The following is an 11,411-nucleotide window of genomic DNA, read 5'->3' as shown; positions in this document are numbered from 1 at the left end:
GGCTCCGGGGGCTTGGGGAAAAGCTCCTGTAGGCGTGGAGAGGTCACTGGGGAGGACTTCTCATCCAAACTCCCTTCAACTGCCACCAGCAGTTGCCACCCTTCTCAGGAGAACTTGAATTTGATAAAAATGTGAATGTTCCCGACCTTGAACTTTAAATTCCCTCCTCTTTAGCAAGAGCCATTTCACCCAAGACTCTGGGTCTAACTCACTCTCTAGATGAAACCAACGAATGAAAGAGGAAGGTGGAAAGTCTGTGATTCCAGTGACTGGGGAGGCCCAGGCTGGAGGACCACAAGTTCAACGCCAGCCTCAGCAATTTAGTGAGGCCCTAAGCAATTTAGTGAGACCCTGTTGCCACAGTCTGGCTGGGTACAAATAACCGAGCCGCCACAAAGTCTTGTAGGTTCAAACAGCAATTCTTTATTCCCGAACTCTCACCGGCACTCTACCCACACTTCCCGGGAACACACTCCGCATGCCAATTCTCCCGGAACTCCAAAGTAGAGGGTGCCTGAGGCAGCAGGATCCGCCTTAATCCTGGAGCCGCCCTATTCCCAGCAGGATCCACCCTAATCCTGGGGAGCCACCCTATTCCCAGAGCAGGGTCACCTTTCAACCACACCTTCTGGCAAAATGCCAGGCTCATTCTGACTCAACTGTGGCTCTCAACACCCTGTCTCAGAATAAAAAGCAAAAAGTGCTGGGGATGTTGCTCCGTCGTTAATTACCACGGGAGTTCAATCTAATCCCTGTACCAAAAAAACAAATCAACAACGGAGAACTACCTTTTCTGAGCATCTACTATGTGCTACTGTGCCCTATGCTAAACATTTCTCCTGTATTATGACTATTATTTGCTACTAGAGGTTGTCCCCAGGGGTGCTTTACCTCTGAGCTACACCTTTTTATTTTTGAGACAGGGTCTCACTAAATTGCTGAGGCTGCTCTCACACTTGTCATCCTCCTGTCTCAGCTCCCCGAGTTGCCGGTTGCTGGGATTACTGGCGTGGGCAACCGTGCCTGCCTGATTTTTGATTCTGACACAGGGTCTCACTAAACTACTGAGCCTGGCCTCAAATTTGTAATCCTTCTGCCTCAGCCTCCTGGGTAGCTGGGATTACCAGAGTGCGCCCTGTATTGTGTCATTTAATCTGCACAGAAAATTCACAAAGCAAATTTACTTAGCTCTGCTTTACAGGAATGATGAGAGGAAGCGGAGGCCCCCAAAGGCCAGCTGGCTTGGCCCAGGGCACACAGACCCAGTGCAACCAGAGGGAATGCCCAGATCGCAGGTGGCTGAGAGGGGCCTGGACATGGCAGGCTGGGGCTTCTGTTGTGCCAACTGCCCCCTGGTCTCTACTTGGCCCTTCTGGCTGTTTGGCCCTTCTGGAAGGCTGGGGGAGTCCAGAGGCTGGAGGACAGGACACCCACTCCCTCCAAGCTCACTGCTCTGCTCTGGATTCTGCCTGCAGAGGGCAGTACTGAGCGCACCATGGTGCTGCACCCCTTCTAGGCCTCATCTCCTCCAGGCCCTGGGTTCCAGGACTTGGAGCTCAGAAGGGCCCACTCAGCCTTTCCCAGGACCAGCTTCCTCCAGTAGGGCCCACTGAGGCCACGCCCTGGCTACGACTTCTCATGGGTCAGTGCAGATGTAATGGGGACACCATAGGTCAAGGGGTAAAAGGAGGGCTATGAAACAAGTCCTGGCAGTGGCCCTCATGCCCCTTGTGTGCTGAGGACTACATTATAAAGCAAGGCCACTGGTACCCACCCTGCAGAGTGAAGACTCTTAAGTGTCCAGTACCTGGCAGGACTTTGACACCGGTGACTGTCATCAGCGTTATCTACTGTGGGGTTCACACTGGGGTTGACCCCGAGGCTGTGGGAAGGGGAAGTGGAGACCCAGAGAGGGGAACTCACTTTGCCAAGGGCACAGGGGTGGTGAGAGGAAGAGCCAGGGTTTGAATTCACTCACTCCTGCTGCCAAGCCAGGGCCATGTGGAGTGCGTGAGGTGGGTCAGAGGGGCTGCACAGGGAGCTGCATGGAATTGTCCCTGGGTCCCTGGCACCTGTGGTCTTACTCCCCATCCCAGGTGCTCTGTGTGGGCCCAAGGGCCCCTCTGGGCTGGGCCTTGGGCTCCTGCAGGAGCCTTTAGTCTGGTGGGCTGTGGGCTGGCCAGGGGAGGCCTGCTGAGCCCAGGTTAAGCTACCTGGGTTCTGAAGCACCCTGCCCTCAGGGCTGCGGGGACACCTGTGGGCTCTGACAGGACCTGGTGGCTTCTCATCTACCTGTGGCCCACTCCACCTAGGCCAGGAGCACTCTGGGGCTGGGGACCCCACAGTGGCCTATTGTGGCAAAGGCATGGCCAGGCCCCAGGGGCGCTCCTTCACGCTGCGTGGTCACTGGCCATGAGTTAGGACACAGGCTTTGGGGCGATGATGGGAGGCGTGTTCAGTAGGCCCCCCGGTGTGGGTGGGGAGGGGAAAGCCTGGATGGGGGAATCCGAAGGTCAAGGTGAGACCCGGGGTCCACTAGGATCTGCTGCGACCTTGGGCATGTCACTGCCTTCCTGCACATCCCAGGGGACAAAGCCTGACTGAGGGCCCAGGGCCCAGCCCTGGGAATATAGCCGGGGCGAGGCCAGAGGGAGCAGCGGGGCGGCCCCGGGGGTCTGGGGTCGGTCCCGGGGTCCGCGGGCGCCGCCGGTGACCTTGACCCGCCGACCGGGCCGGCGGCGTCGTCCTAATCCGCGCGGGCGGGCGCAGCCGAGCTGCCCGCGGTGCCCGGCGGGCGGGCGGCGGCGGCGGGCGGGCTAATCCCGTATGTAAATGGCAGCCAATGGAGGGTGGTGTTGCGCGGGGCTGGGATTAGGGCCGGGGCGAATGGCTGGCAATCTTACTGGGATTACAGAACAAAGAGCCTCCCGCGCCCGCTCTCGGCTCCGCGCCCCGCCCTCCGCCGCAGCCGCCGGGGGTGGGGGCCCGCAGCCCCCGGCCGGCCGCCCGCGCCCTCCGCGCTCCGAGCTCTCGGCGGCGGGAGCTGAGTCCTGGCCGCGGGCCGGGCCCGGGGCGCCGCGGGCCGAGCGCTTGGGGATCCTCCAAGGTAGGAGAAAGTTTGGCGGGGGGCGGGCGCCCCGATCGGCCTCCGCCAGCCAGGTGCGGCGAGCCGGGGTCCGCGGGGGGCGCGGGCACGTGACCGGGTCATCCTCGGCGGGGCCGCCCCCACCTGCCGGGGCCCCGCTGCCACCCTCGGCCCTCCGGCGCGGGGTGCCCGGCCGGCGCCCGCAGGCTGCCGCAGTTGGCGAATGAGGTCAGTGGGCTGCCCGCGGCTGGGGCGCGGGGCGGGGGCGGCGGCCGGGATGGGGGGCTGGGAAGGCCGCGGCCCGCCCCCCCCCAGTCCCCCGTCCTGCGCCCGCGCCCCCCACCCGCGCGGCCAGGCCCGCCCTGCGCGCGCTGCCGCTGGCGGCGGGGCCTCGGCGGGGCCTCGGGGGTCCCGGGGAGGCGGCCTTCCGAGTGGCGGCACCGAACCCGGTGGGGGTGGGGGAGACTTAGAGGACAGTGTGGGGGGGCACAAAGGGCTCCGTGCCGTGGGGGGGGGCACAAAGGGCCCAGTGCTGCAAGTTGGGGGAGTGGGTCTGTGGGTGGCCTCTGAGTTCTTGCACATGGGCGGGGAGGGGGAGGAGGGGCGCCAGGGTGCCTGATGCCCCTCCACCCCTACCCTGAGCCCCTGGGAATGGTGGCCTGATAGCCACCAGCAGCCAGGGACAAGGACCTGGCCCTGGCCTGGGCCCAGGGCAAGTGGGGGTCCCGCAGTTGAGACTTCTGCCCTCCTGCAGAGCTGGAGGGGACTCAGGCTCTGTGGGCTGGCCCAGTGACCCTGGCTCCCAGGACTGGACTTCTCCTGTTGGCCCAGTGCCCCTCTCACAGCTGAGGCATGGGAGCTTGCCATGGGGGGTCTTCCTGTGGGCATGTGGGCAGCGTGGCTCTCAGCGGGAGTGTGATAGATGGTGTGGGGATGCCCTGAGCCTGGAGGGCAGCTTCCAGAGGAGTGGGCAATTTGTGGGGGCTTCTCTTACTGCTCAGAGCAGAGGGGAAGGGCGGCCGTTGCCACCCTGGCCCCCTCCGGCCATCGCCTGCCTGGTGTGTTTGGCTGCCCTGTAGCCTGGGCTGCTGGGACCTTGGCAGTGGCCTGGGGCCTGGGGCCTCAGGGCTTGGGAGGTGCCTCGCAGCAGCCCATTTATTTCAGCAGCGTCATTCCCACCGGGAAAGGGCACAGGCATCGATTATTTATTCGGAGCAGGAGGAAGTGGTGGATGGCTGGTGGCTGGTGGTGGGGAGGGGCTGGTCACCAGGGCAGCCACGATGGGGGCCATCATGAATCACCTGTTTGGGCCCCGGGTGTGAGATTGACTTTGGCCTCTTCTGAGCAGGTACCAGCCTGGCCCAGAGGTGATAAGAGTACCAGAACCCCCAAACTGCTTCCGGGCCGTGGGAACCTTGCGCCCTTGCGCCCGTACCCCATTTTGTATCTGCCCCAAGGATGACCTAGAAATGATCAGTTCCAACTCCGAGGGTCCCAGAGGACCCACTGGAGGAAATGAGGAAGGGTTGGGACTCGGCCTCGCTCCTTCCACCTCACTTGAAATATGGGAGAACTTAGGGATGGAGATGGCAGAATGGTCCTGCCCAAGCGGCGTGTTCCTGGGCGAGCTTAACCTACTTAATAGACTGTCGTCTGGGTGCGGAGAAGGCCATGTATTTGCAGTGTGTTCATCACAAATTATTTCATCTGTTCTTGTGGGGGGTCTCCTGGGAGCCCAGGAGCCTCTGACACAGCTTTGGCACCTGAAAGCTGCCTCAGAGGTGCAGGGACACAGGAGGGGGTCTGGGGGGTAGCCATCCTGCAACCCAGGGCTTGCAGGGCTGGGTGGGTAACAGGTTTGGTGACAGCTCGGTTGTCGAGGCCCCAGCTGTGTCTCCATGATGTGGTGAGTGACAGCTTGGGGGGATTCGTGTCTGGACTCCCAGTCACCCTTGTCCTGCGTGGCTCTCTCTGCCCACCGGCTCCATCTTTGGCCTGCCTGTTGGACCCTGCCGGCCTCACCCTCCCAGCCTGGCCTCCACACACACTGCCGCCCTCGCCCGGGGTCCTCAACCTCCGGGGCTCTCCCACCCTTCGAAGGGGCTGGGGGCTTCCTTAAATGGTCCCCCTGGCTCAGGTGAAGGCGTCAGTAAGACTGTCCTAACATGGATCTCACGTCTGTCCTGGTGGCGCCGGGTGCGGGCAGGAGAGGAGGTCTGGTCCTCAGCCACCTGTTGGACGGCCCCATGAGGAAGGAATGGATGACTCCTGCTGCCTGGACTCTGCTGCCTTCCTGGGTTCTCATCTCTGCGGCAGGGTTCCCACCACAGGAGCTTCCGCTCCCCAGGACTGGGGGCCACTTTCTCTCTCCCCGTCGCCCACTGTCTCGCCCAGAACCTTAGCCTGAGGCTGTGCCCCCCAGCACCTCCTCCATCCTGCCCCTCTCTGTTCTTACTCTGCTGTCCATGGGCAGCCAGTAACACAGACAGGTTCTTGGGGGACTAGCCTGCTCCTTGGGCCCTGCAGAGGCCCCAGGGCCACCCAGGGAGCAGGACCTGCCGGGTTAATTCACAAACACCTGGGAGCAGAGCTGGCCCCCGGTGGGGGTGTGGGCCCCATGCCCAGCCGGGTTCAGTTTACTGAGGGGCTTCTGGGAGGGAGCGGGACCCGTGGGACAGGGGACCTTCCGGGAACTGGAAGGAAATTCCCAGCAGGACCTTGGAGCTGAGGTGGGGGGACATGAACACAGCTGGCCAGGAGAAAGTGGGATGTGGCCTGTGGTCGGCGACAGGGGACATTGGAGGCTTCTGGGTGTAGGTGTCAAGGTTCCTGGTGGAGCAGGAGGGCCAGCCTCCCGGAATCCCTCCAGTGGTCTGGGGGAGCGGGTCGTGCCCTGGCCGGGCCTGGAGTGGTCTGGACCCCACTGCTTTCTTGGAGCGATTCCCAGCCTGGTTGTCTGCGCAGCATGGGGTGTGGCGGAGGGTGGGCCAGGTGGGTGGAGGGTGCTGCAGCCGGGGTCCCTTGTCTCCCTCCCTGGCCTGCTCTTTGGACCCCGCCCCTCCTGCAGGACTGACCTGGCCTCAGTCCCCTTCCCTTCCCTCTGACCTGATGGGCTCTTAGGTTCCCTGGCTTCGAGGATGTGGAGGATGGTCCAGGCCTGAGCCGGGTGGGGGGACCTCGGCCTGCCTTGCCCCCCACCAGGTGCCCAGGTCCTCCATCTCAGGGACATCTGACTGGGGTGGCCACTCAGTTATGTCAGACCTGGCTGAGGACAGCGAGGGGCTCAGCACCGGCTCGTGTGTTGCTGAAAGCTGGGTCCTTGTCCCCCACGCAAATCCAATAACGAGGACACTGTTTTGAGAAAAAGAAAAACAAGGCTTATAGCTTTGCTGGCAGAGGAGGAGCACAGGGGACTCCTGTCCCAAAGGCTGGGATTCTGCCCATCACCGGGAACAGGGTTTTTAAAGAGGTGACTCAAAGGCTACACTCCCTGCGTCCTCTGAGTCGTAATTCACTTGTTAAGTTTGGGAGATGGTCATTTCTGAGACCTTCTGGTGCCGTCCCCAAGACTGGATGGCTTCATTCCCCTGGTGGATGGTGCTCAGGACAGAGAGCTCTGCCTAGGATGGGAGGAAGGTGACCTGTCGCCCCTGAGATCGGGAGGGGGAGGTTAGGGAGGAACAGGGAGAGGAGGAGAGACATGTCCACTTGAAAAGTAAGTCTCAGTGGCCGAGCAGCAAGGGCTGTGTTCAGAGCGTCAAGTGGACACAGTTCCACGTGGAGGTGAGTTAGCGGCGAGGTTGCGCTGGGTCTCCACACGGGCTTGGGGCGACTCAGGGCTGTCTTGAGCAGAGCCTCCTTCCCACCCCCCTCCTCTTGACCCTGGCCTGGGCCGCTGACCTGGAGCTATTTGTGTGCCCACCTGTTGCCCTCCTTCAGGACCACCTGCTTCGCGTTGCCTGGTTTAGCAGACAAAGTCCAGGACGCTCGGTTAAATTTGGATTTCCGTAAGCAACAGATAATGCAGCACTGGGGACGGACTTATACCAAGAACTCGTCATCTGGTTCTTACTGGGCGGGAAGTCCTCTGCCCTGGGGTGTAGCTGGGCCTGGAGTTGGGGGTCTGGGCTCCCCCTGAGGCTCTGGGGACGTTCTGCCACAAGCTGCCTGATCCGTGGTCCACCTAACTTCCTGGGGTTTTCTCCAGTCTGTGACCCAAGGGCCCACATTAGGCCTGAGTGACCTGGAGGGTGAAGTGTGGATAGTCTCTGGTGCTCTTGGGGGTCCCCAGCCTGGGAATCCCTTGTTTCAGGGGCTTCTGTGCCAATGTGGTCCTAACAGCATATTAGGAAATGGTGGGCTGGGCACAGTGGCGCTCACCCGTAATCCCAGCGATTTAGGAGGCTGAGGTAGGAGGATCACAGGTTCAAGGCCAGCCTCAGCCATTTAGAGCCTGTCTCAAAGTTAAAAAATTAGAAGGACTTGGGCTGTAGCTCAATGGTAGTGCCTTCCTGGGTTCAACCGCTAGTACCAAAAAGAGAGAGAAAGAGAGAGATGCTGGGAGGAGGGAAGTATCCAGAAATACCCTGTTAGAATCCAAATTATGACTTTCCATCAAGATTTGCAAAAGCCAAAGTCCGAGTACTAGCAGATGGTTTCTCTGCACCTACCATTAAAAGGTGGGGAGATCCTGCTTCTGGGGTGGTCTGCATTTGGGGCCTGTCCCCTCTGGTGAATTGAGGTGTCTTAGTACCTTTGCTGTTGCTGTAACTGGATGCTGCAGGCGAGGCCTTGTTAAAGAATGAAGGTTTACCCAGGTCCAGAGGGAGGGTTGCATCTGCTGGGGACTCTACAGAGTCCAGAGGTGGCCCGGCAGGTCACGTGGTGACAGCAAGCGTGCTCCCCAGGTCTGTTCCTCTTCTTATGAAGTCACTAATGCCGACCCAGGGCCTACCCTCATGCCCTCACCTCTTAGAGGGTCAGAGTGGGGTCACATTTCAGCATGAGTTTGGTGGGACTTCCACATTGTGGCAGGTGATCACCGGGAATTGGCAGCATCCCTCCATGTCACTTGTCACCCCTACCTCAGTCTGGGCAGTTTGCTTGGATTAAAAGTGGAGATGGTGCTTCCCGACTTGCCCGGCCCAGGCAGCCTGGGTGTGTGGGTCACCTCAGAGCAGGGCTGGAGTGCAGCCAGGGTGGGAAACCACAGGTGGCAGGTTGTGGCTGGGTGCTGGGTACTGGGTAGCTCCAGGGTGCTGAGTGGCCGTGCTGAGTGCTCTGCGGGGAGGGGAGCCAGCAACTGGGGGCAGCGTGGGCCTTTCCCCTCCCACACTCTCCTGCCGGAACCCCTTCTGGAAACTTCTAGAGGGCAGCATGAGGTTAGGCCTATTTGCTGGGGGCGGGGTCAGGCTGTATTTTCTTACTGTGGACAGAACCACAGGAAAAGGGAGTCTGTCTGTCCGTCACCTGCCTGTCACTCCTCCAGCCAGTGAGGCACCTGCAGGGCACCAGGTCTGGGTCTCGCGGGGAGCGTGTCCTCATTCAGTTGTGGTTGGGTCTGTCTGTCGTGGAGGTCTGAGGGACAGCCTGCCAGCTGCCCCGCCCCCTGTGCCTGGTGACCCCTTTGCAGTCAGTCCCCTCCCTGGCCCAGGCCCTGCCGCGGCTCCTCTGTGGCTTCTGCCTCTAGTTTTGCGTTTCCAGTGTCATAGACGTGGGATCACAGGCTGATCTGTGACTGGCTTCTTCCTGGCCGTCGCCTTTCCTGGCAGTGGCTCTATGGGGTCCTGGTTCTGTTCCGGTCCGGGGCGAGGCAGCTCCGCTGTCCTCTAGGTGAAAACCCAGCAGACGGGCCGACTGGGCCCTGTGGCCCTGGGACCACCCAGGAGGAGGGGTGCCCCTTCCTCATTTCCACCGCGGGGCCATCTGGGGGGCAGCCCTCGGCCTGCACCCACCCTTAGCCCCTGTCGGGAGCTGACCCTGCGCCGGGAGGGCTGCACACCTCGGTCCTCAGAGCTGGAATTTCATCCGGCGTCTCTGGTGACTCATACCGCGAGCCCCGAGATGAAATTACAGCTTCCTGCTGCCTCCTCGCCCCGGAGCCTCCGAAGTCCAGGTGGGCTCTGGAACAATGGATGCTGTGGGGCCGGGACAGCTGGAGGGCGGGGGCGGCGCCGGGCAGGGAGCTGGCAGGGCCCTGTGATGTCTTGCCCACCTCTGTGCCCTGCCCCGGGCAGGGGTCCCTGGCCTGTGTCTGGTCCCTGCACCTGCAGCTGTGCAGTTGGGGATTCTGTGCTGCTTCCAGAGTGGGGCGGAGGCTGGGGAGATGGGAGGCTGCCCCGCGGCAGGAGCACAGTCACCCCCCCCATTCATGTTTTGTGTGTGTGCCAGGGATGGAACCCAGGGGTGCTTACCCCCACATCCCCAGGGTGAGTTGCTTAGGGCCTCCATGGGTTTCTGAGGCTGGCTTTGAACTCGTGATTCTCCAGCCTCAGCCTCCCCAGCCATTGGGATTATAGGCGTGGCCCCCGGTTTGTGCATCTTTAGACGGGGAAGAGAACTCTTGGTTTGTGGGGCCACCGTGAACCCCAGCTGGGAGAATTTAAGCCCGTGGGTGGCCAGAGAGCCTTGTGGAGCTCCAGCTTCCCGGGTCCCTTTGTGCCAATTAGGACCGTGTTCGCAGGAGCCGCCTGAGAGCACTCCAGGTGAAATTTTGGTTAACAAAACATTTGGGATCTGCTGCTGCCCGTGGTGGCCCTGCAGGAACAGTGGCTGTCCCCACGAACCTGTGTGTGGGCAGCTCCCAGAAGCCCCTCGTAGGGCCACTTCAAACCTGCAGGGGTTGGCTGCGTGTGACGTGGCACCTGCCGAATCCGCAGGGCCTCAGATTCTCCATCTAGAAAATGGAGGTGGCAGCTGGTCGTGGGTCTGTGCGGGGTGGCTGGGTACGCATCACCAGTGGGGACCCAACCAGAGCTGTCCGTCTCCCTCTGGCAAACCACGGGTGTCTGGCTTCATAAGACCGTCCCCTGGGTGACAGCGTGGCTGTCATGGTGTCCTAAAGGGTAGGCTTTCGGGGTCCTGGGGATGGAGCTGGGGTGGGCAGGCGGGTGCTCTGCCCTGAGTTGCACCAGCCCCGAGACTTGGGGGTTTGAACTTTGGGCCTGAGGAAGTGGACTTGGCCTTTCCCAATGAGTCAGGGCGGCCCCAGGCACCACAGCCCTGTGCCCCACGTCGCCCCCGCCCCGTGTCTCCTCAGAGCCTGGCCTCCTGGGACCCACCCGGGCACCGACACTCAGCGGGAGGCCTGGAGAGACTCTGGTCTGCCAGCCGGTGCCGTGGGGCCTGGGTGCTCCTGGGTGGCGGCCTAGAGCAGGTGGGACCCTGCCCGCCCACCCACCCACCCAGCTCCAGGGTGGTCCTGGCAGCCCCCGGGGTCCTGTGCGGCGCCTGCTGGGGCTCTGTTTACCCAGGAGCTGGTTTTTCAGGTGTGGTGGCTCCGGGGGTGAGGCCCGGCTGGGAGGGAGGCAGGGCCTCTGGGAAGGAGGGGGCGGCCCTGGTTCCCCAGAGCATCCTGGCTGCCAGCGGGGTGTGGCCCGGGCAGGTGGGCAGACCACATCCTCCCCGTTGGATCTCGGTCCAGGCCCCGGGCAGCTGTGCAGGAGATGCTCTGAGAGGTCTTGGCTGCCCTGGGTTAGGCCAGGGCTCTCCCTGGCAGTGCTGCAGGGCTCCCCACTTCACAGCGGGGGGCGGTGGAGACACTAGTGCCTTTGAAGGCAGGCGGATGGGACTTCAAGTCCCAGCCTGACCACTGGCCTTCTCTGTGGCCTTGGGCAAGTGACTTCACCTCTCTGAGCCTCAGGGAGCCATCGAAGTTAGCTCTGCTGTGTGGCACGGGACTTGGGAGGCTCGCCGTGTTCCGCTGGGAGAAGCTGGCCACCATCCCAGCTAAGCGCATTTTCTCAACTTGTCACATGATGACCTCAGAGGCCAGCCCTTCAGGAGCCTCCACTCCCGCCCAGAAGGAAGCTGGGCACCTGGTCCCTGTTCTGCGATTGCCTGTCACCTGTGAGCCATGCGGGGCTGGGCCTGGTCCTGCTTCTGCAGAGAGAGCTGTCCGTTCCCCCCCTTGCGCTGGACTGGGTGCCAGTGTCTGTCCAGGGCCGGCACTGCCAGGCAGTGGGACGAGGCTGGTTTTGGTTTTGTTTTGCTTTGGTCCTTGGTGCAGGGCTGGCACCTGGGCATGGCGCAGGCTTTACTGCGAACCGTGCCCCCCCTGGGCTGGTGTTGGGGGCTGGTGACTCTCTCTCCGTGTAGATGTCCCCGA

At 62.0% G+C, this 11,411-nt stretch overlaps 1 protein-coding gene across 4 annotated transcripts in view; it reads left to right on the top strand.

The window, feature by feature from the left end:
* Positions 1 to 3,008: 3,008 nt before the first annotated feature.
* Positions 3,009 to 11,411, top strand: part of Gtf2ird1 (GTF2I repeat domain containing 1) — an 83,061-nt gene continuing 74,658 nt past the window's right edge. For all 4 annotated transcript variants that reach the window (XM_026396933.2, XM_026396931.2, XM_026396932.2 and 1 more), the window contains exon 1: positions 3,009 to 3,106. The gene's annotated coding sequence lies outside the window, so the exon portion shown is untranslated. The remainder of the gene's footprint in view (positions 3,107 to 11,411) is intronic.

The sequence above is a fragment of the Urocitellus parryii genome, chromosome 9 (assembly GCF_045843805.1).
Source record: "Urocitellus parryii isolate mUroPar1 chromosome 9, mUroPar1.hap1, whole genome shotgun sequence".
In the NCBI taxonomy this organism is placed as follows: domain Eukaryota; kingdom Metazoa; phylum Chordata; class Mammalia; order Rodentia; family Sciuridae; genus Urocitellus; species Urocitellus parryii.
The sequence above is the reverse complement of the archived record's forward strand: the minus strand, read 5'-3'. Positions and strand labels throughout refer to the sequence as shown.